This window comes from Ctenopharyngodon idella, chromosome 24 (assembly GCF_019924925.1).
Source record: "Ctenopharyngodon idella isolate HZGC_01 chromosome 24, HZGC01, whole genome shotgun sequence".
NCBI lineage: Eukaryota > Metazoa > Chordata > Actinopteri > Cypriniformes > Xenocyprididae > Ctenopharyngodon > Ctenopharyngodon idella.
In genome coordinates this window covers 686,663-693,389 of record NC_067243.1, presented here as the reverse complement: position 1 = coordinate 693,389, position 6,727 = coordinate 686,663, and the positions used below count along the sequence as shown (strand labels likewise).

The following is a 6,727-nucleotide window of genomic DNA, read 5'->3' as shown; positions in this document are numbered from 1 at the left end:
CTCACTCTCCCGAGTATTAACTGGACTACAAATCCCAGCACACACATTAGTTATTATTATTTAGTCACCACTTGTAGTACACTTATGGGTTCAAGTGTAAGCGGTAACTAAATACATTTTTTTTTTCTTAAAATACAGAGATAGTATGTTAAAAGCACATTTTAGTTTATATTCATGGTGTCTCAAAATAACAGTTGAGTACACTTAGATGTTCTTAAGATTATCTTAAGAAGTACTAAAGAAGAATTTATTAAGTACAAAATTAGTGTGCGAAAATAGAGCACTTTAAGTACATTATAAAAGTGTACTTTTTTTTTTTCACCTGGGGGAACAAGTAAGGGATATAAGATTAAATGTCATGTTTACTTAAATAAATGTATGTTTCTGAAATGTTTCATACACCATTGTGTTGTTTGTGATCCTCCATCAGCAGCTGCAGTATCTCTCAGCTGTATCAGTGCATCACTGTGACGTCTGACTGACCGAGGTTTTTGTACCACTCTTTATCACTGTGTGAACACAGCACTAGTAGGACAGTGTCTACTCAGACAGTAATAATCTCCTGTATCTTCAGTCTGGACTCCACTGATGGTCAGAGTGAAATCACTGCCAGATCCACTGCCACTGAATCTAGATGGAGTTCCAGTATAACGGCTTGTTGCTGCATATATGAGGAGTTTAGGAGCTTCTCCAGGTTTCTGTAAGTACCAGGCTAAATGATTACTACCACACACTCTACTGCTGGTTTTACAGTTTATTCTGACTTCTTGTCCTGGTTGAGCTGTTATTGATGGAGTCTGAGTTACAGTGTACTGTCCTCTACACTCTGAGAGAGAGAGAAAAAAAACTGATATATTACACATTTTAAGAGAATTAATAACCATTGTAAAAATTGTATTACACAAACCTTGAGCGATCAGAGTGAGAGTCCAGATGAAGAAGGTGATTGTGTTCATTGTTGTTCTTTTGTCTTGTGTGATGATGAAGATTGTGTTCTGTTCTGCTCTCAGTCATGAAGTGTTAAACTCACAGCACTATAAACACTCTCAGAGCACTGAAGCATGTGTGACAATGCAAAGAAGTGGGCAGGATTTACAACAGGCAAACTAATATACACTAGAGTTACAGAATGATCATTTACATTTTCACTAATGTTAGTTTTAGTTAGTTCAGTAGTTTTATTTTTACTCTGACTATTGAGAAACTGATGATGTGCAGATGAACATCCATCCCATGTAGGAAGGGACGTTCTCGTGACCTTGCACACCGTTCCCTAAAAGTTCTCTAAATGTGACGGAAATCCTGAACCTTCACATTAGAGATGTTTGTAAAACATCCTCTTTTGGTAATGAAAGTGCTGCAGTTCAAGTTTCTTTATATGACTTTAGAGGGACGTTCCACATTGGTTAATCAATGGTCACATAAGATCGTTACAAAGAGGACATTTGGGACATTAACAGAACGTTCCCATACGGTTCTCTGTTAGTCAGATGGGGACGTTTCATTCGGGACCGTGCTGCTCCTGAACCTTTTTTGAAACGTCGTTTAAGAAGCACCCATTTCAGGTGAATTGAAAATTTCTCATAAAAATAATAAAAAATAAATTACATTCAAATAGTAAATCCTTACTATCTGTAATTTCCCTATATTTGTGGACCACTGGATACCTGGTGTTTCTTTAAACCAATTAAAAGGGTCCTGGGTGGCATTTACGCCCCAATGGACACAGTCACTTCCACATTTTTCCTCAGGCAGCCTATTTACATCGGCGCGGCATCGGAAGTCATTGTTTTTAATATTAATATTATGTAAAGTAGTTTTATCGCACCATAATCCATTGCTACAAACTCCTGTACAGTAGGTGGCGCTATGCACCTGATAAGTCATGATTGCAATCCGCCAAAAAACTAAAAGAAGAAGAAGAAGGAAGTCATTGTTCCTTACGCAGAGCTTTCAAAATACTTACTTCAGCTTACAAGAACATCGCTGGATTACTGTAAATGATGTTCATCATGTTGCGAGTCTGTCAGCTGTCACACCTAAATGGAGAAGATCATTAAACATTTCAAGTCACATCAACAACTTTAGGGTGAGTATTGTGCTTTGTCTACTAGCAAATCTAGTTATTAAAGTTGACTTTGACATGCTAAAACTACATTTTTTTTCAGTCATTTTACTTGATTAGCTAGATTTAAAACCTTTTCAAACTTTCAAATGCAGATTGACCACCCAAATCAAGACTAGGCCTACATGGTATATCAGCTGGTATGTAATCATATTATGGTAATATGACCATAATATGATAAATTTTATAATTGTATAAGTTATTTTTGTTAGGCTATATAAAAAGAACAAAGAAGCAAATTAGCAAATTACAAATACAATAGTAAATAGCCTAAACTCTTTTTTCAGATACAGTAGGTTTATTTAACATTTATTTAACATCTTCTGTTGTTTGATTTACATTAATGACAGACAGGTATTTAATTGGGCTGCTGAATGCATGTATGATATATACTGACACATATCCAGTTTTTACCCACCTGTTTACGTCCACCTGAGCCAGAACCGACTGTATTCACGCGAGATACTCCAGACGATGGACATTTTGACATCTCTGTGTGTGCGTGTATTTGACTATTCAGGCACAAGGAGATCTGATCGCGCGAGAGAGAGAGCACTTCTGTTGTCATTCAATGCGATTCCACCTTCACTAACTGCAAGTTAATCAATAAAGAATTGTGATTGGATTGTAATTTTGTCTTGATTGTAATTTTAATTGGCTACCTTTGATTAGGCTGTAAGCTGAAATTATATTCAACCTGCCAAAGTGGCTGTCTTACCCGCCACAGCTGAAATCTACCCACATTTGGCAGGTTGGTGGGTGTTAATGTCAAGCCCTGTGTGTATATATATATATATATATATATTATTGTTTTATTGACCACAATATCATTGATGATGATTGTTGTGAGGGGCACTTTTGGTTCATTTTGAAAAAGGGCAGGGGCTCGTTATTTGAGCACATTTTCACTGAAGATTGAAGTCTGAAGCTGCAGGTTTTTCTGTGAATCATGATGATTGAGCTTCATATGAAGAACAGAAGATCATTATGAGAAACTCCACAACATCATCCATGATAAAGAGGTCAAAGGTCACCTCAGAGGTCACAGATCATCAAATATATTTCTTTAAACAGTGTTATATCAGCACACGACAAGAGAATGAATGAGAAATATTGGATATAAAGTCAAAATGAATCATGTCTGTTGTAAATGAGATCAATAAACTCTTCAAATAATCATGAAAATAGTTACACTTTTTCAAGTGATAACAAACATTTTGAATAAAAAGTTTGTTTTTCCTTTTTGAAAATCATTTAGTCCAAACTGAATGTTTGAGTGTTGAGAAGATCTGAGTTTCTTCTAATATCAGTGTGTTGAAGTGTTGTTTCTCTCTCTCTGCTGGAGTTTGTGTTCACTCGAGTGGAATAGAGGTTTTTGTACGACCGTTTCATTAGATTGTATCACTGTGGTACACATTCGGTGGAGGAACTAAACTGGTGGTCTGTAAGTCTGTTTTTTAATTCCTTTTTAAGAAAAAAAGGTAACACTTTATTTTAAGTTGAAGAAGTTACACGTTACTACATGTACTTATTATAGTAATAACAGTAAATTATGCATAAATACAAGTAACTAACCCTGAACCAAACCCTAACTGTAACTCTATAGTAAGTACATGCAGTTAATTAATATTACTCAGTACTTATTTGAGTAGTACAATGTAACTGTCAGCATACAATAAAGTGTAATAAAGAACAATTTAGAGTTAAAATGATTTAAAGTTGAAGCAAGAAAAACATTAATGCCGATTATTATTAAATATTGTGGTAACACTTTACTTGAAGCCTTAAAGCTATTCATAATGTACGTTATAATGCCTTATATGTATCTTTTCATAAATAATTGTGCATTAAAATGTGCATTATAAATGCAAAAATGCAATATAATATTTGCAAATTCGTTATTACATTTGAAAATGGTTGTTTGTCATGAGGTTTAATGCATTGTGTAACAATGTAACAATGAATAGATAAGTATTATAATGTGTTATAATTGTGGTTATAGTTATTCATGAGATCATACACACATTATAATGTATAAAAGAAATATTAATTAATGCATTAAAATACTTTTAAAATACATTGTGTATGAAGGCTTTAATTAAAGTGTTACTGATATTGTTTTATAATTATTTAATCTAAAACAATGATATTACCATGTTTATACATTCAGAAGAACAGCATTTAAAATAAATCTAAATGCATTTCCATAATGAGTCTCACTGTGAGTTTAATCAGTTTATTACAGGTTTAATTTCCCTTTATTTATTTCTATACTGTGTTTATATGTAGTTTATTTTTATTGTAGATATCATACATGGCGAAAAAAATAGATCTGACATCAGAATGTAAATGTTGCTACTTTCTGTATTTCAGTCAATGATACTGAATCTCTTTTGTTCATGTTGTGCTTATAATTCAGTGCTTTATAATTCAAGTACAATTTACGAATTGTATTGTTTTCTAGTTCTTATCAGTGATATAATCATCATTTGGCCTGAGCTTTAGTCAAACTTTGAACTTGAGTTACATTTTGAGTTGAATATCTCACGTAAGTAAAAATGTGCTTTATATTGGGATGCAAAAACTGCTGGAATTAAAGCAGTTAGTGTCTCAGTATATTTAGTTTCATTTCTGAAGTTTGATTTAAATGTATATAGTGATTGTGTAGTTTGTATATTGTATATTATATCAGCTCTAGTGATGTTGAATGACATGAAGGATCAGATTGTCGTGATTTTTGCTGCTGTTGAAATGCTGTGAGTGAAACAGTGTGTTTTCTTTGTGTTTGTGAATGTGTTGTGTTTGTCTCCTGCAGCTGGTCCCACAGTGAAGCCCTCAGTGTCTCTGCTGCCGCCCTCTTCTCTGCAGATCTCTGGAGACTCAGCCGCACTGCTCTGCCTGCTCAGCTCTTACTCTCCACAGGGGGCGCTGGTGAGCTGGACACTGGACGGGTCAGAGGTCACCGAGGGGGTCGTGACCAGCGCAGAGAGCCAGCGGGATGGCCGCTACAGCCGCAGTAGCGTCCTGACCCTCAGCAAAGCACGCTGGGAAAAGGGAGAGGTGTACGTCTGCAGAGTAACACATGATGGAGCTCCTCATGAGGTCTCGTTCCACAAGAGCTCTGAGTGCTGATGTTTCTCTCCTGAAGATGAGCCGTATCTGAGTGTCCTGTGTCAGGCAGGATTCACATGAGTCTAGTGCTGCAGCTGTAGTGATTTACAACTCAATACTGAAAGAGAGCTGGCGTGTCAAAGCACTGTGTGATCTTTCAATCTGCTGTAACATTCAATAAAGCTTCTCAACAAGTTCACTTTGTGTCTGACAACATCATTCAACTAACAGATGAAGATGCAGGTGCTTTTCACAAACTTGATGTAAATGTCAAATAAAGCTCTTGGGGTTTGAACATGGTCTCTGGAGACAGAGCTGCTCTATTCTGAGAGGATCACAATCACTCCACCCTGACAATGCAAATGGGCTTTTCAGTCTCACTGTTTGATTGGTCACATGATCTGGACTGGAACACACCAGTTTCACTTCTGCTGAACATTTACATTTAAAAAAAGGTGGTGAAATAATGAATAAAAATATAAAAATCATTTAAAAACAACAAAACATCACAAATCAAGAATTAGTCGTTCTGACAGTAATTGTGTAAGAATGTAAATCTTTCTGTGGGTCAAATGGAAAGCATCACTTTTCATCATGTCTTGTGTGATGATGAAGATTGTGTTCTGTTCTGCTCTCAGTCATGAAGTGTTAAACTCACAGCACTATAAACACTCTCAGAGCACTGAAGCATGTGTGACAATGCAAAGTGACTCTCTCTATTTAAATCATTATCCTGAAGACTGCAGCTCACTCTCAAAGACATTTCAAAGACAATTCCCAAAATAAACATTTCATTGCATGGTATTCCAAGGAGAAGCAGGTTTGAAATTCATTGTCAATGTGTTTTCTCTCACCCAGCATTCATATGTGAAGTCTATGGACCCCCTAAAGGAACACGGGACAAACAAATATGAGATGGAAGGAATAACAATATTTTTGCGTTACCCCGAGAAATTTTGCGTTCTCTCACAAAACCTTCTGAGCTGTTTGCAGGCGAATGCAAAAGCATTGACTTATTTTTATTTTTTCCTCCCATCATATTTTTTTCCTTCACCATGTCCCTTTAGGGGCTCCAAAGAATTGACAAGCTTGAAATACAATGTTTATAAAGTCTGATTTAACTTCTTGTTTCTCATTGATAGTCTGTTTAAAGGATTATAACAAAAAGACAAAAGTTGTCTCTGTTATATTTTAATAAAATTCAACCCCTGGGATATTAGGTGCCCAAAGTTGATGAAACACTCATAAATAAATGACAAAGAATAAGCATATTGTATCTTCTCTTCCCAAAGTCTTCAGAAGTGAATGACACCTGAAGCCAGACACATTCAATTTACAAATGGCCGAGCTGCTCTTATGTTAAAAACAAGGTGGATAAAGACTATAATGTTTGTCTCATTCGTTTAGTGTCCAAACCTGCTCCTGAAGGGCCTGTAGAGTTCAGCTCCACGTCTACACTATCACTGACTTGTGCTGGAGGGGCGACAGATA

General features: G+C 35.9%; 1 long non-coding RNA gene across 2 annotated transcripts; it reads left to right on the top strand.

The window, feature by feature from the left end:
- The first annotated feature begins 1,915 nt into the window (after positions 1-1,915).
- On the top strand, positions 1,916-5,435 carry LOC127506573 (uncharacterized). Of its 2 annotated transcripts, XR_007928036.1 has the most exons (3): positions 1,916-2,089; positions 2,221-2,265; positions 4,941-5,435. It is a non-coding gene; the product is annotated as an uncharacterized LOC127506573 (long non-coding RNA). The 2 variants fall into 2 exon arrangements; XR_007928035.1 differs by lacking the exon at positions 2,221-2,265 and having other exon boundaries at positions 1,918-2,089.
- Positions 5,436-6,727: the final 1,292 nt, after the last annotated feature.